Genomic DNA, 22823 nt, shown 5'->3' on the forward strand with positions numbered 1-22823 from the left:
ACACGGATTTGACCCCAAAGCCTGCCACGGGAGGACAGCAGGTGTATCAGAGTCGGAGCAGAGCTGTGCTGTCAGAAGTGCAAATTAGGGTGTTGGGGCCCGGAGCCAGGGAAAGCAGGTGCCTTTAAAAACTGAGAAAGGGAGCTGACTCTCCCCGGCGCCTCCAGAAGGAAGACCGTCTGCCCACACCACGATTCCAGCCCCCACAAGGTGCGTAATAAGACTTCCGGCCCCCCAGAACTGTGGGAGAACAATTTTGTTTTGTTTTAGGGCACTAAATTTAGAGTTGTTACAATAACAAAAGGAAACGGCTCCCGGAGGAGCAGCCCGTCTCAGAGTGTCTTTCCTATCTGAGGGGAGAGCAAAGCAGACGCACAGACCCGGGCATAGGGCCCGCCTCCCGCCTTGCTCCCCGGGGGCCCTCCGCCAGAGGTGAGGGCCGCCCCGCGTCCGAGATGCCGCTCCTTCCCTGTGCACCAGCTGCCTGGCAGCCGGCCTGACCCACAGGCGGTCCTGGACTCTCCAGGCTCATGGCCCTCTGCGTCCCCCCAGAGGGGCCATGACTGTGATGTGCTTTGTTGTCTCAGGAGGTCGCTCTCCTGCTTCTAAGTGGGTGCCCTTCCGTGGCTGTGGGACGAGTCCCTGTGCTCCTAACTCTGCTTTAGGTACTACAAAGTGGCACTACTTCACCTCTGAGGAATTCAGCCTCGGAAAAAACAGCCAGAATATGAATCATCACCGATGACCGAGGAAGGTTTTCTGCAAAACAACCCGAGAGGGCTTGGCCTTCATTAATGCGTCGTTTCCTCAAACTTCCAGTAGCTCCGCAGCAGGCAGACGGATGTTTTAAGGGGCAGACCTGTTCACTTATGGGCTCGTGTCTACAGGGACAAAGGGCCTGACAGGGAGCCCCGGAGGACTCTGTACACGGCGGAACACGGGCCATGGGGAGGACACGAAGGCAGGACCAAAGAGGACTGAGGCTGGGAATCTGCACTGTGGAGACTCCCCGCGTCGGGGCCTGTGTGGGTGGCCCTTGTCTCTAAATCCCGCTTCTCTCGTATGTAAGCGGGAGGCCTGGAGACTCCCCAAGCATCCTGCACAGTCGGTCTGGGGCGGCTCTGGTGTGCGCCGGACAGCCCTCCCTGGAAGACGGACTCTGCCATGGACAGCATCGCTGTGGTCAGCCTCCAGCCTCTGCCCCTCGGGGACCTGCCCCCGAACTGCTCCCAGGGCAACTGAGCAGAGCAGGGAGGCCAGAGCTAAACCGTTTCTCGCCCTGTGCTGATGGGATGCTCTAGGTCTGCTGAAGGCCCTGTGGAGCCTCTCCCAGAGCCGCGTGGGGCTGTCTTTCTAGTTAGTGTCCTTTTCTTCCCTGTCTCTTTCCACAGAGGTCAGCCCGTCCTGCGATCTGAAAGCCCTGCCCACCTGGGGCGGGGCTCCTGTCCCCATCACCCCTCACAGACACCTCCCGCCCCCTAGAAAGCCCCGGGCGTCCCTTGTTAGTGTCTGCTTCCTACAGACCTGGCCAGTCTCATCTGCCTGTTTCTTTGGCGTGTGAATCCGTGAGTCTTCGTGTGTCGGCAGCACACAGGTCGAGAGAAAGCCAGGACCAGTGCGGGGAAGTCCCCTAGACATCCGACCGTTTCTCCCCCCACTCGAGAAGGACCACCCGCCGGAGTGTTGTTGGCAGAATCCTGAAACTGAAGCCCAAGAAAGAGAAAAGCAACTAGAAGCCGCTCCCGTGAAACGGATGCGGACCCCTTACCAAGTATGAGCGGCTTGAATCCAGCCGTACAGCGCCTTCCCCCGCCCTTTTTTGGTAAATAGTAATACATCTGGAAGCTTGGCCTCTCTTGAAACTGTTCTTTCCTTATAAACAAAATTTGGAAGCGTTCCTACGGCCTTGGAGCTCTCTCTCACCAGGGATCCGCGATGGCTGTGATCGGCCCGTCCCCTCGGTGGGGCCCAACAAGTCACCCATCCCTCAGGAAAGCGCCCGACTAGAGACTGCTGTGAAAGAACCGACCCTGAGAACTGACCCTGGGCCCAGGGTCATCCCTAACCAGCGGAAGAGTGCTTACACTGTTCCTGGGGGGAGGGAGGGAGGCTTCTGTCTGTGCACAGGCCTTGGGGCTCCAGCCTGCCTGTGACCCCCAAAGCCTGCCCCGCAGCCTCCACACCTGCTCGAGGGGCCCCTGCAGTAGTGCAAGGACTCTCTTCTCCCTCTCCCCCTTCTTCTCCCCTCCGCCTCCCCACTTCTTCCCCCAGCCCCTCCCTCTCCCCCCTCTCTCTTTCCCTACCCCCCCTCCCATCCCCCCCCCCCCCAGTCTCCTTCCCCCATGCTCTCCTGCTCCCCGCTCCCTCATCCTAACCGGCTCTGTTTCTCTGATGGAACCTTGACGGATACAATGACAGTTGTGGTTGCCAAGTCAATGATTCCTCCTGCAATTTTTCCAAAGCCTTTGAACAGACACTTTTATTTTAGACAAAGTCATACTCTGAGTTGCTCGATTCACAACCTGGAGCTGTGGAAAGCACCAGCGCCGGCAGACCGGAGTTCCCAGGCCACCGATTTTACCAGCTGAATGTGCCATCACAGGTTGCTTCAGTTCTCTGGTCTGTCTGTCAGGGCGGGGGCACCGAGCGAGGTGGTGTTGGCTGAGCTGCTCTCGGCCCCGTGCCTCCCCCCCGGCCCCTGCCCAACCCCATCAGAGCCTGTCAGAGGACAGAGATGCAGTTTCGCAAGTTTACTTGCTCAGTTCAAGGCTTCTCTTTTCTTCGATGAGCTCTTCCATTCATCATGTCATTTTGGACTTTTGGCTTTTTTCCCAAGCTGGAAAAAAAAGTATTTTTACAAAGACGAGTATAGTAGGGATCAGTCTGGGGGCGCGAAGGGCGCGTCCATGGCTGGTGACAAATAGCACGTTCCGTGACAATCGATGACAAAGCTCTCGATCTTATTATTTCATACTTTGGATTCACTTCACTTGCTCGGTCTCCAGAACATGAATAATGACCCTTTTGCAGTTTAAGTGTCTAACATTTATTTGCTAAATGAGAATACATGAAAAACCTTAAGGATAATAAGGGACAAAATGGAAATTTTGCCCTCGAGCTGGTGGCCCAGGAAGGGGACAAGGTCACCACTGCACGCTCCAGTCCTGTGCGACTCCCTGGATTTCCAGGAAACTTTTCCATCTGGGGTTTTCCTCAAGCTGTTCCTTTCCCTTTCCCTCCAAGCCCCTGAGTCTGGCCAGGTGAGCTAATGCCCCCAGCCTCTGATTCCTCCTCCGCAAGATGCAGCGAGGTCTGGGGTGGATGATCCCTGCGGCCCCTTCGTGCCGGCTGGGAAACGGGCTGAGCATGAAATCTGGATATGAAATTTCCGCATCACCTTTCTTTGAAAAGTGGAAAACAGAGTAATGAGAAAAGTGCTTGGGTTATTATTTGAAAATGAGGGATTCGGAAGATTGATGTGTTTGCCCAGAAGGAAAATAAGCTTGGATGGCGGGTCTGTAAAGTGTAGCCTTTATGAAATTGTGAATTTTTCAAGAGGAAGGAGTGATGTGCTCTGGGCTGGTTGCTTGACTTGAGGCATAGGTTGTATTTCTAGCCCACGGCAGGACTGAGAGAGCGGGGAGGCAGGGCGGCCCGCAGTCCTGTGTTCACCATTCCAACACACACACACACACACACACACACTCACACACACACACACTCTCTCTCTCTCTCTCACACACACACACACTCACACACACACTCTCTCTCACACACACACAGACACACACACTCTCACACACACACACACTCACACACTCTCTCTCACACACACAGACACACACACTCTCTCACACACACACTCACACACACTCTCTCTCACACACACTCTCACACACACTCTCTCACACACACTCACACACACACTCACACACACACACTCTCTCTCTCTCTCACACACACACACACACTCACACACACACTCTCTCTCACACATACACACTCACTCTCTCACACACTCTCTCTCTCACACACACAGACACACACACTCTCACACACACACACACACACACTCACACACTCTCTCTCACACACACAGACACACACACTCTCTCACACACACACTCACACACACTCTCTCTCACACACACTCTCTCTCACACACACTCACACACACACTCACACACACACACTCACACATTCTCTCTCTCTCTCTCACACACACACACACACACACTCACACACACACTCTCTCTCACACATACACACTCACTCTCTCACACACACTCTCTCTCACACACACTCTCTCTCACACACACTCACACACACTCTCTCACACACACTCACACACACACTCACACACACACTCACACACACACTGCGCCCCCGCCGTCACGGCCATCTTGTTCCTTCTCCTGGCCATCTGGGTCAACCTGCTCACCCCGTCTTTGACTCCGCATCCCAGCTCTCCCCTTTGCTCGGTTGGCTCGCGGGCTTCGTGTGCAGGCCAGGTGGATGCTGCCTTCTGCCAGCAACCCCAGGAGGAATGGCGTCGGGAGTGAGTAAGACGCCAGCTGAGTCTGCCACGATGGAGAAATGGGTTTACATTCAACCGCTTTTATCACATACTCACGGGGGGCTGCACTGCCTGGAAGCTTTTAAATATTCCACATCGCAACAGCCCCGTGGTTCAGTGTAGCGGGCTGAAGGGTGACCCCCTCCCCTCCCCCAAAAAGGTATAACCCCATCCCAGTCCCCACAGCCCGCAAGTCTTCTTTGGAAAAGGGTCGTTGCTGCAGATGTAGCGAAATTAAGGAGCGAGGGATGAAATCATCTTGGATTATCCTGGGGGCCCTAAATCCAATAAGCATGTCCTCAGGAGAGAGAGGCAGGGGGAGAGTGGACAGGGCATAGGGCGGTGAGGTGGCCACCAGTCCGGAAACGTCAGGAGCCTCCAGAAGCCAAGAGAGGCGAGCAACAAGTTCTCCACCACAGCCTTTGGAGGAAGCGTGGCTCTGATTGGGCTTTCATTTTTTTCCTCTGGCCTCAGAAGATAAATTCTGTTGTTTTGTGCCGCGCGGCTGTGGTAAACTATCACAGTAGCCCTCGAAAACTAATCCACAGACACCCTACACGGACGCCATAACCAACAAGAACTTGGATGCCACTGGGGTCGGGGGTCTCCTGATACTTATGGCAATAGGGTCACTTTTCGAAGCCCCACTGCTTTCTTCCTACTGGAAGTCTGTTTCTGGTGTGTGCGTGTGTGTGGCCGTCCACCCCCAAGCAGCGCTCTACCTCCGGGAAAGCTAACCCCACCACAGGCCCTGGGTTTTGCCTTGTTTCTTGCGAACCAGCCTCGGGCCTGCTCTGGCTGATGAGTTACCAGGAAAGAGTCGGTGTGCCTTCAGGGAAAGTGGTCTTTGAGCCTAGTAGTGAAGCAGGAGGTGACACTTTTCTTCCACAAGGCGTCAGGGGATCATATGTGAAGCCGAGAAGATTATAAGCGATCGTCCCCCGGGCTTGAGGGGAAAGTGGACCCTGAGGAGGAGAGAAGGAACATGCTGCAAAGACCTGGTCCTCGGGGCTATCTTTGAGGCACTGAAGGTGTGTTACCACTGGACTTGATCCTGAGTTGACAAACGTCTTTACTTTTCATGCTGGTTTGACCAGAGATTCCTTTATGGGCTGCCAGAATCTTCCTGCCTGGCCAAAGGCTCCCCCGGTCTCCTGCCTCCTGTCCTGCTCCTGCCGCTCTTCACATCAGCCCCTGGAAAGACTTAAAGGATCACTGAGGCTCCAAGTAAGATAGCTTGAAAGCAGGCATCAAAGGCACCTCTTTTTTAGAGCTGCAACAAGATGGGGAAGAAATTAGCCTCCGGGTCCAGAGAACAGTGCAAATTATCCGGCCATATTTTATAGAACTTTTAAAGGCAGGATGTTTTGTTTCATTCAGAGGAGAGGACCAATGTCTTTAGCCAATGATACGCAGGTTTTACTCACGACGGTCTCTGTGTGGAATTGTACAGAAACCACTTAATCTCCCTCATTGCCCAACAAGGCATTAGCAGTTCAACCTGTGGGAAGACTTCGGTTCGGCACTGCAGTGTCTTGTGCAAGTTCACACAGCTGACGACTCGTGGGGCCTGGAGTCAAGGCCAGGTCTCGGATTCCCAGGGCTGCCTGCGACTTAGCTGAATTAGATAAGGTCGGTGCTCCTCAGTCTCTCATCAGACACTTGCAGTTTATCCAATGTTTATATCTTTCTAAGTATTACTTTACGGGAAAACATTTCAAAAGAACTGAAAGTTTTCAACCTAGTTCCATATTCTGTTGAGAAGAGCCAAAAAGAAGACTAATTCAGTATGTAGCTCAGGCCGTGACCTTAAAACAAAATAGTGGCTGACCCATCTTGAAAAGGTGTATCTGATGAGGAGCGAAGTTGAATCCTGGCAATAGTTAGGACTGGATTCTGAGAAACTTGCTGTTTTTATCTCAGGAAGGAGGAACTGCCTTTCGACATTGCTCTGAGGAAACAAATTCCTGCAAAAGTGCTTTGCAAATGACAAATGACAAGGGTAGTCATCATGCTGGGGCTTGAGATCTTCATCGACCTGGGACCGGTCAGGAGATGATTCCTCAAAAAGTTAAAAATAGAACTATCCTACAGCCCGGAATGGGCAGCACTAGGTATTTACCCAAAGGCTATGAAGATAAGATTCTAATGGTACATCCCCCTGTGTGTACAGCAGCATCATCCACAATGGCCAAGTTAGGGACACAGCCCAAGTGTCCATCGACAGAGAAGTGGGTAAAGAAGAGGTGGTGTGTGCGCACGGACGCACACGCCCACGCGCACACACACTCACACACACACACACACGGTAGAGTATTAGCCATCCAAAAGCATGAAATCTTGCCATTTGCAATGACGCGGACAGAGCTAGAACATTATTATGTTAAGTGGAACAAGTCAGGCAGAGAAAGACAAAGACCATATGATCTCACACATATGTGGAATTAAGAAAGAAAACAGATGAGCATGTGGGAAAGGGGAAAAGAAAAAAAGGAGAGAAGAAAATAAACCACACGAAACTCCTTATGATAGAGAACAAACTGACGGTTGATGGAAGGGGGTGGTGGGGGATGGGCCCATGGGGGCTGGGGATTAGGGAGGGCCCCGGCTCTGATGAGCACTGGGTGTTGTATGTAAGCCATGAGTCACTGAATTCTACTTCTGAAACCAGTATTGCCCGTATGTTAACCAACCACATTTACATTAAAAAAATAATAATAATAAGTAAAGGGCTCCAGGGTGTCTCAGTGGGTTAAGCATCTGCCTTTGGCTCAGGTCATGATCCCAGGGTCCTGGGATCGCGTCCAGGATTGGGGTCCCTGCTCAGTGGGAACCTGCTTCTCCTTCTGCCTCTCCTCCTCCTCCTGCCTGTGCTTGCTGTCTCTCTCTCTGTCAAATAAATAGACAAAATCTTGTAAAAAATAAGGAAGAAAAGGAGATTGTAACCACACAAGATAGTTAGAGATTTTAATAGAATTGCTAGGTAGGTAAGCAAAAGGACAGAAAGGAAACTCTAAGGCGGACAGAGGTGGCAATTGCAGAGCTCCGGGACCAAGGGGAGAAGGCTAGAATGACCTCCACTGAAGTTTAGACATTTCCAAGAGGGTTAGCACTGCTCAGAAACGTCCGAGGAAGGGGTTGCCCCGCTGGTGCTGGGGTGTTAGAAGGGCCCTGAAGAAGCTGCTTTTCTGAGTATTGGAAAAGCTGCAAAGTGGATCCAATCACCCCTAAGGGAAGGGAGAGTCTGTTAAGGGGGGGGGAGGGGGAACCTGGAGCTGCCCTGGTCACAGAATAGGAGGTAAACAGGAAGTGTGTGGGGAGCAAACAGGAGGGAGCAGGCATCCTCCCTCTCCCCTGACTTGACATTTTTTTCTAGTGTCCCTCTCACCTTTGGCAGCTCTTGACAGGGAACCAGCAGAAATGTGGTTTGTGGTCCCAGCCCCAGCATCACAGAGCAGAGCACTGAGTAGTTGGCCCTGGTAGGACGTGGCACTTGTGTGATGTCCTCATTGCCACGTCCTGCAAGGTCCTTGCAAAGTAGCTGTTGTCTACTTTCCTACAGTGTTTTACGTTGTAGGAAATTGTCGTGAGAGACATTATACTTTCCTGGAGTTCAGCCAGAATGTTCTAGAACCAGGATTATAATCCACTTGTGTTTGGTTCTACAGAAGTCTCTTACAGTGAGCTTCTGACTCATTTTACTTCGTATTCAATGACAATATTCAGTGAATATTTATCGTGTTCCTAGATGTCAAGCACTATTGTATGGGATGGGGATATGGTAGTGAATAAATCATCATCCTTCCCCTCCTGGAATTTAGCGTCTCTATTAGCATCACAAACACAACAGAGGCCCACTATTTATGGTATGAGTCTCGATTTTAGGAATTTAACAACATTTTTTGAATGTGTATATAGAAATAAAAGTAACAATATTTTACAAATGTTAGCAAATAGGAAGGGAATTTTAGAACAAAACATGAGTGGACTGTAAACTCCAAATTTTCAGCAGGCTTCTCTTATGAGCTCATTCCTATAATCTATTTTTTTTCTAAGTTCTTGAACACTTAACTTGCACATCTTTACTCTTTCTTATTTTTTCCCTCTGATTTCAAAGTACTCATGGGGGGGGGGGTGTTTCTATTTGTTCTGCTCTTAAACTGCTGATTTTTAAATTATATACATCCAGAGATGGTAAACTATCAACTCAAATTTGTTGAAACATTTTTATGAGGTTTGTGAGACGGAGACTGTGTGCTATCTTTTACATTAAAACACAGCATTATTGTGTCTTTGTCCATTTTTTTCTTTAATTTTTTTTGCATATACTTTGAAGTTATGTTTTATGCCCAAAAATGTGAGCAACGTCCTGCATATGATATGTTTTGATGGGTATTTTATCCTTTTGTTGGGATGATCATTTTTATTCTTTTACTATCTTTTCTTTTGGTTCCTTTTTTAAAAAAAATCTGATACTAAATATTAGTGAAATAACTTTCTGGGTTATAGGACTGGAAAGCTGTTTTCCATATTCATTCTCAAATTATCTCTCTTGAATTAGTAACTGACTCGTAAATAGCGCTTCTATGTGCCACTCACATATGTGGCACATATGTGCCACTTCTGAGCACCATTACATACATGCCCACACCCACTTACCGCCCACGGCGCCCTATGTGGTGGTCATGTCCGTGTGGCAGGGCAGGACACTTAGGCAGACTATGCCCAAGGCCACAGAGATAACATGAAGCAGAGCGGAGTTTCACCTGCCTGTTCTGGTTCCAGAGTCATGCATTTATGCACAACTTTTCATTGCACACCATGATGACTTAGTGAGAATTTGGGGTGGAAGATTACTTTCCTTTGGCACCGTGAGGATACTATTCTATTTCTAAGTCTCTCTCCCTCTTTTTTTTCCTGATGAAAAATCTGTCCTCAAAAGGATTTCTTTGTAGGTGAACTACTCTTTTTGGAAAGCTTCTAGGACTTTTTTATTTTCTTTATGTTTCAAGTCAAGATAGCTAACCCTTTTGCTTAGAACTTAGTATATCATGTTTTAATGGGAGCGTGTGTCTTGGAAAAAAAAAACTTCACTTCTGGAATATTCTTGGTTATTATTTCCATTGTCCACATCCATTTACTGGCTTCTTCTGGCACAGTCATCACGTGGATGTCGAAGGCTCCCAATCCTGCCTTCGTGCTTCTTGCCAGATCTGTCTCTTTGCAGTTCCACATTGCCTTCTGGGCAATTTCCTTAGTGCTGTCTTTCCTGGTACCTCCTCTTTATTCTACCAGGTCTGGCCAAGAGCTCATCCTAATGGAATAGCTAAAAGCCACTTTATTATGATATAATGCACATACCATAAATTCAACCCCTTTCCAGCATTTTCAATGTGTTCTGGTAGAGTTGTGTAACCACCACAATTTAACTGGGGGACTGTTTCATCACGCCAAAAGGAAATCCCATCTTCATCAGCTCCCATTTCTCCATGTCTCTGTTCCCGTCAGCCCTCCAGTTCCCTTGAGGGGAACTGATCTTTCTGTCTCTGTACATTTGCTTGTTCTGAACATTTCAAATAGGGGAACCATATACTATGTGGCCTTCTGTGTCTGGATCGTTTTACTTAGCATAATGTTTTGAAAGTTCATTCGTACTGTAACATGAGTTAGTACTTCATTCTTCCTGGCAGAATAGCTTCCATTGTCTAAATGTATCACACATTGTTTATCCATTCATCAGTTGATACACATTTGGGCTTTTTCCACTTTTTGACTGTTATGAATAATGCTGCTACAAACATTCAGGCGCACATTTTTTTGTGGACCAATTTCAAGTCTTTTGGGCATAGACGTAGCAGCGGAAATGCTGGGTCAGACAGTAACTCTGTGTTTAACCGTTCGAGCCCATGTTCCAAAGTGGCTGCACTATTTTTATTCCCACCAGCCATGCGTGTGTCACCCAGGGTCATACAATCTCACTGTGACTGTGATTTGCGTTTCTGTAATGACTAACGAGGCTGAGCATCATTCCATGTGGTTGTTGGCCATGAGTATGTCTTCTTTAGAGAAATATCTATTCAAATTTTTTTGGACTGCTTTATTATTGTATGAGTTTAAAAAAGTATTCTAGATAAAAGTCCCTTATTGCCACATGATTTACAAATCCCTCCCCCCCCCATTCTGTCTTTTTACTTTGTGGACAGTATCATTTTCACCACAAAAGTTTTTAATTGTATCGAAATCCAGTGCATTTTTTTTCTTGGTGCTTTTCTTGGATGCTGTATCTAAGAAACCACTGTCAACCCCCAGGCCATGAAGACTAACTCTTGCTTTTATTCTAAGAGTGTCATAGTTTTAGTGCTTACATGTAGATCTCTGACCCATTTAGAATTTTGTTTTTAAAGGGTACGAGGGAGGGGTCATTATGGCTACAGTTTTGATGGTACCGTTCGTTGAAAATACAATCTTTGCCCATTGAATTTTTCTGACACCTTTGTTGCGAATTAGTTAACTGTGAATGTAAGTAAATGCATTTATTCCTGGGATTCCTGTTCCATTGACTGATCTGCATGTCTCCCCTTCTGTCAGTATAACATCGCCTTCATGACTGTACCTCTGTAGGAAGTTTCAAAACTGTGAATCATCTAACTTTGTTCTTTTTCAATATTGTTTTGGCTATTGTAGGTCCCTGGCACTTCCAAATGAATTTTGGAATCTTCTTACCAATTTCTGCAGAACAGAGCCAGCTGGGGTTTTGAAAAGGTTGAAATGAAATCTATAGATTTCTTTGGGGATTATTGTTGTCCTGCCAATGTTATGTCTTCTGGTCCATGAACACGGGCTTTTGCTACATTGATATTGATCTCTACTTATTGGCAAGCACATTTTATACTTTTCAGTGTGTGAGTCTTGTACTTCTTTTTAAAAATCATTTTTAAACAATTTTAATCTTTTTAATGCTATTATGAATGGAATTCCTTTCTCGGCTTCATTTTAGGGTTGTTCATTGCTGATGTATAGAAATAATTGAAGTTTGTTTATTGATCTTGCATCTTGCAAAGTCCCTGACGTCATCCATTAGTTCTAGTGGGAGCACTGGTGGATTCCTTCAGATGTTCTATACACAAGATAAGGTTGTCTACAAACCGAGGCAGTTTCATGTCTTCCTTTTTCTCTTTTTCTGGTTTAATTGTCCTGACTAGAACCTCCAGTAAAATGTTGAATAACAGTGGCAAGAGCAGACGTGCTTGTCTTGGTCCTGACCTCAGAGGCTGAACATTCCGTCTTTCAGCCTTAAGGATGGTGATAGTGGGTTTCTTATAGAGGTACTTCTGTCTGGTTGAGAGGTCTCCTTTGTATTCCTAGCATATTGGGGGTTTTACCATGAAAGGGCATTGTATTTTTTTATTTTAATTTTTAAAATAACATATAATGTATTATTTGTTTCAGGGGTACAGGTCTGTGAATCAGTCTTACATGGCTCACAGCACTCGTCCTAGCACATACCCTCCCCAGTGTCCATCACCACTCCAGCAAACCTCTATTTGTTTCCTGAGATTAAGAGTCTCTTATGTTTTGTCTCCCTCTCTGGTTTTGTCTTGTTTCATTTTCCCCTCCTTTCCTCTATGATCCTCTGTTTTGTTTCCCAAATTCCTCAGATCAGTGAGATCCTAGAATTGTCTTTCTCTAATTGACTTATTTCACTTAGCATAATACCCTCTGGTTCCATCCATGTCATTGCAAATGGCAAGATTTCATTTTTTTATGGCTGCCTAATATTGCATAATATATATATATATATCACATCTTCTTTATCCATTCATCAGTTGATGGACATCTAGGCTCATCCCAGAGTTCAGCTATTGTGGACTTTGCTGCTGTGAATATTGGGGTGCATATGGAAACGGCCTTGGATTTTTGTCAAATGCTTTTTCTGCATCAATTGAGATGACCATGTGGTTTTTGTTCTCTATTCTATTCATACAGTGTGTTACAACGATTGACAAATCATAGTGTCGGCCATAGTTGTATCAGCAGGATTCATGGCCTGGATTTCCCAAACCCAACTGTGGATCTGAGCCATGAATGTCTTCCTGCCTTCCTAGGGAACTTGGAACTTCTTGTTTTTGTAAGAGTAGTATTTTATTTTTCAGAGTAGTATTTGTATTATTTATTTTATTTAAACATTTTTTTATTTAAGTTCAATGTAGTTACCATATAGCGTAATATTAGTTTCAGAGGTAGAATTTAGTGATTCTTCAGTTGCAGACGACACCCAGAGCTCATTCCGTCCTTCATGCCCATCCCCCAGCAACCTCAACCCCCAACCCACCTCCCCTCCAATTTCCTCAGTTTCTCTTTTCTTGGTGTCCCTGATATCTAAGAACAGGTTCATGTGTCATAATATTTAACCAGAGAAGAAGGATATTTGTTCATTTTTTAAAGGATGTATTCTAGTTGCCTAGAATAATAAAGAAATGCTCAAACAAATCAATGAAAAACTGAAACTGGGAAAAAAATATGTTAATGTAGATCAGCTACGCATGAGCTGCTCACTCAGACCTCCTTATCCTCAGGCTGGAGCTTCTTCCTTTGAGCCAAGGAACATTCCTGTAATGGGCTGGCACTCTCAGCCCGCTTGTGCTTCCTAGCTCTTGTTTCTGCAGCGACATTGGGTCTGTTGTAGCTAACTTGGGTTCCCATAGACTCAAGGTTTCAAATTGCTGGGTCTGCTCTAGACCCCCTGGACACGTGGAGAATTTATTTATATGCACAGAAGGGAAGGGATCCTCCTGGGGCAGGGGGCACCGTGTAGCACAGTGGTTCTCAAAGTGAGTCCTTACACCAGCGCCAGGGAACCCGTGAGAGATGTAATGTTGTGAGCCCCACCCTAGACCTACAGAATCTCAGAATCTCTAGATCTACGTCTCAAAAAGCCCTCCAGGTACCTTTTGTGTGGGCCGGCATGGGAGCGCCCCGGGGAGAGGAAGAGAGTGCCCAGAGTGGCCAGGGAGCTGTTGGAGTTGGAGGCTCTATTTAAGTCCAGGGAGATGAAACCAGAGAGGAGGAAGACAAGTTTAGGAGATGAAGAAGGAGGCCGTGGTGACGATGCATGTGGGTGGGGAGAAAGGAGACAAGAATCGAGATGGTTCTGGTTCTCAGCGGGGGTGACTTGGCGGTGCCATGGACCAAAATAGGGAGCAAGGAAAGGAAGAACAGGTTAGAGCAAGAACAGGATGGGCTTGTACCTGACTCACCCATATATTTTGGAGTCAAGGGAGCTTGTTGAAAATCCCCAGCAAGGCACTCTGGAGCCCTGTGACTCGGCAGTGAGTCACTTAAGCTCTCCAAGCCTCTGTTGCTTCAGCTGCAGAGAGACTATTAATAGTAACGTCTTTGTGTTGTCTTGAAAATAAAAAAATAAAAAAATAAAAAAAGCTAACTGCTGTCTGCAAGAGGTCACATTAGGTCTAGAGCACCATCGGTATTTGCCGGGTCTCCAGAGTCAGAAGCAGTGGAGGATAATCCCCCGACCGGCCACTTGTTATCCGGAGCCTCGGTAAGTGTGTGAGCCCTCCTGGCCTCGGCTTCCTCTTAGGTTACCAGAGGATACTAGACCTCCCTCGTTGTTAGAATGAAAGGAGGTCACATGTGCGAGCCGCTTAGCACAGAGCCAGGTGCTGGGATAAATACTAGCCATTATTATGATGACTGGAAGTAACATGGAAGACAGCTTACTTTTAAGTGTACCAGACACATTTCCAGAGCTCTACTTCTAACTGAGGACTCAAGTTTAAGTTCAAGTCAGCTTGCCACTGGAGTTTTCTTTGGAGTGTATTAAGGCCGGCACACAGAGAAAATGCCTCAGAGCCCATACTGGGGCCTTGGCGAACTGTGGGAGTCTTCTCTTTTGAGGTGAGTACGGTTTGGATCCTGTGAAATGGGAATGATAGTGCGAATGCTTGAGTTCTATTTTGGGAGGGTATCCAAAACATAACCCTCAAATTAATTATAATTATTTTTGCCAGGAAGAGGTACAAGAGGGGTCAGATCGAGGGTCTGCCTTGCTGTGGTAGGAACAGCTTTTCTGCAGACCTCTGCCCAGAAATCATGCTACCCCCTGGCATCTGTCATGGAAACATTCTGTATCTCTCTCCCTTTCACTGTCATGGCACCCAGAGAGCAAAGATAGAACCCCTTGTGTGAGCCTCTAGTGAGACCCTAATTGGGTCTGCAGCCCTGAAATTTTCATCTAAGCCCGTTATTGACCTGCGTTCGAACCATGCACCATGAACACAGCACTCTAATATTCCCATGCTCCTGCTGCCCCCTAATCCGGAAGAAGCAGGTGACAAGGGCTCCCAGTCACCCTGGTGGGGAGCACGGAGTTCCGCTGCTGTTTCTTGTCACCATCCCCCTCCATCCTGTCCCTCCTGCTGCAACTGCTGGAGACTGTGGCTCTTCTCTCCTGGACCCCCAGCAGCCTCCTTCTGCCCTGCCGAACCCCCTTTCGCCTCCCACCCCCGTCCCTATGAGATGCAGAGAGGCTGCCTGCGTCTCTGAATCCGGTACTCATGGGCCCTCTGCAGGTGGTCTGTTCTCCACGGGGCATCAAAGCTGCGCTTCCCAGAGAGTGTCCTGGGCCTGGCATGTAACTTCTCCAACCCCACTGCCCTACTTCTTCTTTTCTTTTTTCCTCTCCTTCTACCGTCTGGATAACTCCATCCTCCCTGAACATCTGCAGCCAGAGGCCGCTCTGCCCCCTTTCCCTGGGCTTCCAGCGTCCGGATCCCCACCTTGTCTCTGGGGAACATGGCGTTCCTACCGACCTTGGAGACTTGGCTTAAGTGCAGCCTCATGCCTGAGGTCTCTCTCCTCATTCCCATCCCCGCCACGGGTTCACATGCCCTTCTCTGCCTCTCCGATGCCAGGAAGAAGCCAGGCAGACCACGAAACAGCTGCATGCGCAGGGTCTCAGCCGCTTGCCGAGGGAACTGGAAACACAAAACAGCTGCACGCGCAGGGTCTCAGCCGCTTGCCGAGGGAACTGGAAACAAGAACCCTATTTCCTTCCGCTTCTAGGGCTCATAGCTCTGGTGGCGCAGGACCCATTTGCCTGCACGGAGTGGTTCAGACCCATTATAGGCACATCCTGTTCGTGGCCGCATTTGTCTGCATTGAGCTGATGAAAGTATCGTCACCATGAAGAGCAGCAATAAAACGAGCCTGACACCCACGGCCTCGGATGTTCCTCTGCGGAGCAGGGAGGTTCTGATGCAGAGCGAGGCTATGCCAGGAAAGCCTGAACCCCTCCCCAGCCCCCCAGCCCCAAGCGTTTCTCGAAGAGACTGAGCTTGGGGATATAAGCAAAAGAGCTCCGGGCTGCAGGACTGCGACCCAGGTGAGCATCAGAGGGAAGAGGGTCATCCTTTCGAGAAGAGCCAAGCGTGCCTGGGCTGGACTGCGATGGCGGGAACATCAAGGAATCAAAGCTTAAGGAGAGGGCCTCTCAGGTAAGCCCTGATCCAGCAGTGGCACCCCAGTGGGGTTACTGTGTGGGGTGGAGGGTCTCCCCACTCTTCCCACCTTATTTAGAAGCTGTTAGATCAACGGAATCCCTGGACAAGTAAGAGATGTTGGGTGTACAGGGAAGGCTGCTTCATGCGCCTCTGGGGCCAGCCTTACTCATCCGCCCCGGCTCGTGGGAAAGGATCCCGGCACTGTCCACCTGCTTTCATTTAATCTCATAAGGATCCCATAAGCAGGTGCTCTTAGCCACCAATGTCTTTCTAAATCCAGGCCCTGAGTCTCCCCAGATTCCAGCTCCAACTTCAGGCAAGGACAGGGGTTACAGGCAGAAAATTAAGGAAGGTATAGATGAAACAGTAGGCATCTTTCGTGCCCTGACGACTATGAAATAGTTAGGGGTGAGTAGGCCCGACTGCCCGAAACGCAAATAAACAAGCGGAGGCCCGAAGACCGGCCATTTGGTCAGTGCGGTGGGAGCCGGGGGGGCTCTCCTGCTCTCGGGAAGCAACTTCCTGACTCCAGCGTGGCACTCGTCGCGCGAATCAGCCAACCACAGACGCACCAGAAGGGCTGCAATCTGGCCCTGACGTGGCAGGGGTAACTGGCACTTCGTTCGCCACTGGCAAGGAGACGCGTGTTTGCAGGAAAGCGATCCCTTTGCTAACACTCAGTACTTTTCAAAGTCATTTCTCAATCTTCGGAGCCTTATGGCTACTTTTGCTCTGAGTGGAGTGCTGCGTCTGCCTTACCCACGCCTTCTGGCCTCCGGAAGCGGACTTTCTGGGTTGGCGTCTGCCTTCTGCCCATTCCCAAATGGGAGGCATTGAACAAAATACTGAAACTCTTCTTGCCTCAGTTTTCTCATCAATACAATGGGTTTGTTTTTGAGGATTAAATGGAAAACAAAAAAAGGCAGGGTAAGTGCTCACTGTTGGTCTATTGTCCGTTTTCAGTAAATATCAGTTTTTATCAATAAGGTCCGGTGGATATGAGTCCACTGGGAAGATGTATTTGGAAACGTTGTGTGAACACAAGTATGTCATGAATCCGCTCTTACGATTTGTCCTGCGTTCTTCGTCTCTGGAACTAGCACAGAGAAGATAGGTGCTGTTTTCCAGGACACCCGAGATTCCTGGACGTGGAGAAATGCAGGACTGTGCGCCAGGTCACCGGGTGTCGGACGGAAGGGTGATTCCCATATTACGGAAGCTTCTTTTAACACATGGTTATGGGGCCCGGGCATGACACGGGGCCTCCCAAGGGCCTGGATCCCCAATGTCAGAGCCTGGGTTTGGGGGCCTCCCCCCAACATCTCTCATGTCTTACTTTCTCGTGGCCTCTTCTGTGCCTACCTGCTCACGTCTGGGGCAACAGACCCCGGCCCTTTACCATTTTTCTCCATAAATGAATTTCACTCAGGAGATGGATTGTGGAAAACTCTCCTGCGGGTCTGAGGAGTCACTGGGAGCGACCCTACAGAACAGCTCACAGTCTCCCCCATCTCCCTGCTCTTCCACCCCGAACGGGGCTGCCTTGGCAATGGCTGACAGCACATCAGTGACTTTCCTGCCTCCTGCAGCCCCCTGGGAAATGGAGTCCAGCCCCACCACCTCGCCTGGTTAGAGGTGTTCAAGAAAGTCAGGCCCACGGACCCGAGCTCTGCTTCTGCCGTCTCTGGGTTCAAATCCAGGGTCTTCAGCTTCCTAACAATCTTGACCAAGACACTGAAGTTCTCTGCACATCTGTTTCCTCCTCTGAAAAAGGGAAGTGTTTTCCTCTGAAAATGGAACCGAAACCTAGGATAGAGATGAGAACTCTGCTCTCCTGGTTCCTCCTGCCTGACCCTGCACCTCTGCTTTTTATCGGAGATGAGCTGAAACCCCTTCATAATCTGCTGTCATCTTACAAACAGAATTCCGTCTCTTCTGCATAGCAGACTAGGAAAGCAGACGTAGTCCCATGTTAGGGTAAGTGTGATTAAATTCAAAGAGTTTGTAACCTGTTCTCAATCACAGAAGTGTCTCGTGTGGCAGCCACAGCCAGAAATCTCCATGTCTGCCTCCTGACTCCAAGGCTAGTGCTCTTTCTGCTGGAGAATACAGCACAACAAGCACACTCCCCTGCAGCTATTAGATAATGACGAAGACAGACACACACACAGAGACACATGTACAGACATATGCGTGTACGTACACCCACCATTCACTTCTACAGGGGTTGAGAGGGACCAGTTCTGAGTGTAACAGCTTACTCAGGGTAATAATTCTTACCTCGTGAAGTATCTCATTTACAAGGTAAAGGTTTTGCTTTTAGAGTCCTAAGATTCCATCTGGCTCACTCTAGGTCTCAAAGACGTGTTTCTCACTCCTTTTTCTGTTAGAAACTTCTCAACTGCCTTTTTCCATGTGTGATAATCTCAGGACAATAACCCACATTTACTGGACCCATTGGAACCGGGACGCGTTTGAGTGTTCTAACACAAACCAAATTAGTCCTCTGCTTTGAGTAGGTCTTTTCATTATCCTGATTTTGCAGATTTGGAAAATAAGGCCAAGGACTTTCATATTCTTGCTTAGGGTCCCATAGCCAGTCAGTGATGGAACCAGATTTCAAATCCATGAAGTCTGGCCTCGATTGCTAAGCAGTCCATCCATGATCAGCACCTGAGCGTCAGCTGGGGAGCGGGCATCCTCGTAGATAACGTTCTTCTATTAACTTTGTAGCTATGCTGAACTCCAGAAGGGTAAGGCTCCAGCTAGGACAAAAATCAGGAAAAAAGACACCATTCAGCGTGGGAGAAGGTGATGGAGAGGCTGTGACCACCAGCTGGCCAGTGAGACCCTCCTTTGGGATGTGTTCTCTGTCCCCCCACTCTGGTCCCATAGCAGGAGCCATTTTCAAGGACTCCACCTTGAGACAGCACACCGTTGTAGAGACCACCTGGCCAGCAGACGTGGCTGGACCCCGTCAGGCCTCTCTACAAATGGAAGATCCTGGCGGGTGGATGCAGAGACCTCCTCGCTGGGTGGTACCCAAGGCAAGCCTGGCAAGTAAGTCCCCTTGCTTCTTGAACTTGGCACCTACTGATCTGGAGTGGCCCACCTCTTCCCTCCATCTCTCCCTGTTCTCCATGTGTGGGGTCTGGTTTGGGAACCAGCAATTCCGAGTATTTGAGAGAGAGAGAGAATCTAATGTAATGCATTGGTCCAACAGGTCACAGGAAGGTAGATAAGTCAGTAGGCAATGTTGAGCTAGTCAAGACCTAGTAACACCAGAAACCCACTTCTTTTCAGGTTTTGGAGTGACAAGGCACTGTTACTGGATCCCAGTGGCCAGGGCTCCTTGACAAGAGCGGGAACCAGCATGGAGCCAGCTGGTGGCAGGTGTGTCCGTGTAAGAGGCCAGGCTGATACGGAAACACTGCCCGAGCCACATCACAGGGGAAGAGAAATGTGTGGGATAAGACTGAGTTTTTGGAGTCAAAGTTTCTCATCTTTGTTACATTACAAAGGAACCAGGAGCACCTTCTTTATGGATTACACTGGGCCAAGGACGGGCTGTCTGGAAATCAGTGCCGTGACTTTCACCCCTGCTGGTCTTTGACTCTGGAGAAGAGTCAGGCGTGCAGCTGGCAAGAGATATGCCTCTGCATGTGTTTGCAGGCTGAGCTCTTGATGGAATGTGTGTGGGGCTGCATTACAAAACGCTAAGCAAGCAGATCGCTCTTTGAGCACATTTACGTAGCTTCTGTTTCTACCTTTGATAAAGCACAGATTAATTCCATTTGCATACCTCCTCCTTCACTCGGAACATTTGCCAGCATTCATTAAGACCATGTTAGCAAAACATCCTCTACTGAACCATCAAAGCCTACAAATGACTTGTTACTAGGTAAGAGGGTCTAGTGGTTCCTCCTCCATCCTTAGTAACAACCCAGCTTAGGCATTGTGTTTACATACATGTTGTTTGGGTGAGCACTGGAGCCACTGTGTGTGCGTGGCCCACATGGCAGGGGACAGCTCCCTGCTCCTACGCTCCGTAGAAGATGGGCTCTAGCTCTATGTTGCGTACTCAGGAAGCCCTGTACTTAATATTCTGTGCATTTGTAATGGTGAGGAGGGGAGTGTGGCTGTGTCATACGTTTATCCATTTCTCTGGCTCAAGACTCCAGCTTCGGCGGAGTTAGTCAAGTCGATGCACCGCCTGCTGTGTTCTTCCTCTGCCCGTTACCACATGCACACGTGCACACACATAACAGCATAGGTAGTCAAACCTGGTGGCAACTTTCCTGGGAGTTTGGGAAGAAGGAGGCAGCTTGGTTACCCCTTGGTTACAATATAATCATGACCCAATTCCATGAGTGTAGGGCGTGCAGGGGCCGGTCAGCCTTATGTCCCTGTCCCTCCTTGTGTCTCTTCCTTCTAGATGCCCCCACAGGGGTTAAGCCCTTCCCGGGATTAAGCATGTTTACTTCCTCATGTGCTTCCTGGACTCCGCACCCCAAGACTCTGTGTCTGAGTGTTGACTTCGGGCAGATTTTCAAGGTTTCTATCAGGACAGAGATCCTTTAATTTGGGGTGCCAGCTCGAGGTCCGTCCTCTCACAGATGTTTACAATCCAGTCGGGGAAGGGGAAGGGGAGGGAAGCAGGAGGGACAGGAGTATCCGCAGATACTATGGAAGCATTTTCTCACCGAGGGGAACGGGGACTCAGAACACCAGAGGAAGTTCTGGGACGGGGGTGGGTGCAGAGGAGGGAGAGACAACCGCCCAAGGTTGAGATGGGTTGATGCTGGGGTGGAAGACATGATCTTTCTGAACCCTATTCCATTTATTTTAAGGGAGCTTAATTCTGGTGGAGGTGGAGAAGGAAGGAAGAGTAGAGATGGATGTGAGATAGCGCACGTGTGCTTACGTACATGCTGAGCGCGCTCGCTGGCCCCCGCTCAAAGACGAGAACATCTCTCTGAGGGCGATCATGGTTGACGGGGCGAGAAGTGCAATGTTTTCAGATTAATTTTGAAAACAGAGCTGGCCAGACCTGCTGACAGATTGTACACAGGTAAGAGGAGAAGTGAGCAGTTAAGGGAATCACCTAAGTGTGGAGCTGAAGTTGACCAGTGGTGCCCACGACTGAGTGGCTGAACTTTTGGGAGAAAGGGATCAGAACTTTGTTTCGACTACGAGATATCACAGTAGAGGTTGAGTAGACACGTGCAGAAACCGGAGCCTGTGACTTAGCGTGTAGATAAATACAAAGGTCGAGCCCCAGGGCACCACCATTTATAGGAGGAAGATAACAAGCGAAGGAGAGACCGGAAAGGCAGGAGGAGATTTCAGGAGAGCATGGCCTCCCAGCAAATAAACTGAAGCCACATTCAACCATGTGGAATGCTGACCAGAGACGGAGTCTGGTGAGTCTACAGAGTCGGCCACAGGTCTTTGTAAGGTGGAGGACGGGTTCCATCGGGGTGCTGGGGGCAGAAGTTTGAGAAGAGACTCAGAAGTAAAGAAGTGGAGAAATGGTCAGAACAGACAATAATGCTGAGTTTTACCACAAAAAGGATGTAAAAATTATCTGTCTCTTCTAGAAATGGTAAAAATATTAACGATCATTAAGAATCTATCCTTTCATTCTGAAATAATACTTTATTACTTTAATTTTATTTTACTGCTGGGTTTTATTTGCCTGGAATTTATGATGGGCTTTTATAGCAATGTTTCAAAGGGAGACTTTGGTTTTTTTCTTATGCTCTCTTCATCTGGGTTATATACTGGGTTTAGAGCATTTCTGTATTTCTGTGTTTAAGCCCGTTTATAAAGGATAAGAATTTTGAAAAGATAAAATCACTTACAGAACTGTCTTAGCAGAGCACCTTCCCAGAAGTAATTCCTTAACTACTTCCCTGTCCCCCAGTTTGGTCCATGGCTACTTTCCCATGCAACTTTTCTAATTATTTCATTTAATTTATGACATTTTTGTATTATAAAAATGTTTGTATTCAGATTTCCTAATAAAGCAACATTTTTCTATTGTAGTCTCCCCCGAGTCCATTGGTATGTCTTTGTTTTAAGGTCCTAATTTATATTCCTTTGAATTTTTGTGTTTTCTTCTTTATACTTTTTGTCTGCAATGTGGGATGGCTTTGAAAATTTGTGATGCCCATCACTTATGTTGTTCACTCCCTTTTTATATTCACTTAAAGAAGATTTTAGAGACTCTGTTGTGATTCTGAAGACGCTTGTTGCTGGTTTTCCGATTTCATCTTATCTTTCCATGTTTCCTCATTTATTCAGCTTGTTTTATCTTTACCGCTTTCTGGTACTCTCTGCAAAGGAATATATTTCACTGTAACTTCTGATAATTCCAAACAACATTCTTGAATTTCCTATGTCCCTGAACTAGATGATTTTCAGGGGAATACTCTGTAGATAACCTTGACCCTCCCTGCTCATGCCATAACTCATAGAACTAACATATATATATTTTTCTCCATATTCATGATGGAATGAGGTTGATTTTTTTTTTTAATTACATTTTTTTTTTTTTTTTTTTTTGCCAAAAAGGTGTTCACGCTGTGCTCCTCTGGGTAAACTGACGTGATGGTCAGAAACATCCCAGATCTGCAGCTGGTGTTGAGGTCACCTATTTCTAGCAAGCAGGTTCTCGGGATACTCTCTGGGGCACTCAAACTCCTCTGCCTGACCCTCTCTGCTTC

At 48.1% G+C, this 22823-nt stretch overlaps 1 long non-coding RNA gene across 3 annotated transcripts; it reads left to right on the plus strand.

Annotated features, from left to right (window-relative positions):
* Positions 1–15662: 15662 nt before the first annotated feature.
* LOC131826371 (uncharacterized) lies at positions 15663–22142 on the plus strand. Of its 3 annotated transcripts, none has more exons than XR_009351554.1 (4): positions 15663–16089; positions 18829–19155; positions 19399–19996; positions 20946–22142. It is a non-coding gene; the product is annotated as an uncharacterized LOC131826371 (long non-coding RNA). The 3 variants fall into 3 exon arrangements; XR_009351553.1 differs by having other exon boundaries at positions 18991–19155; XR_009351552.1 differs by having other exon boundaries at positions 15663–19155.
* The last annotated feature ends 681 nt before the right edge of the window (positions 22143–22823 follow it).

The sequence above is a fragment of the Mustela lutreola genome, chromosome 3, assembly GCF_030435805.1.
Source record: "Mustela lutreola isolate mMusLut2 chromosome 3, mMusLut2.pri, whole genome shotgun sequence".
NCBI classification, from domain to species: domain Eukaryota; kingdom Metazoa; phylum Chordata; class Mammalia; order Carnivora; family Mustelidae; genus Mustela; species Mustela lutreola.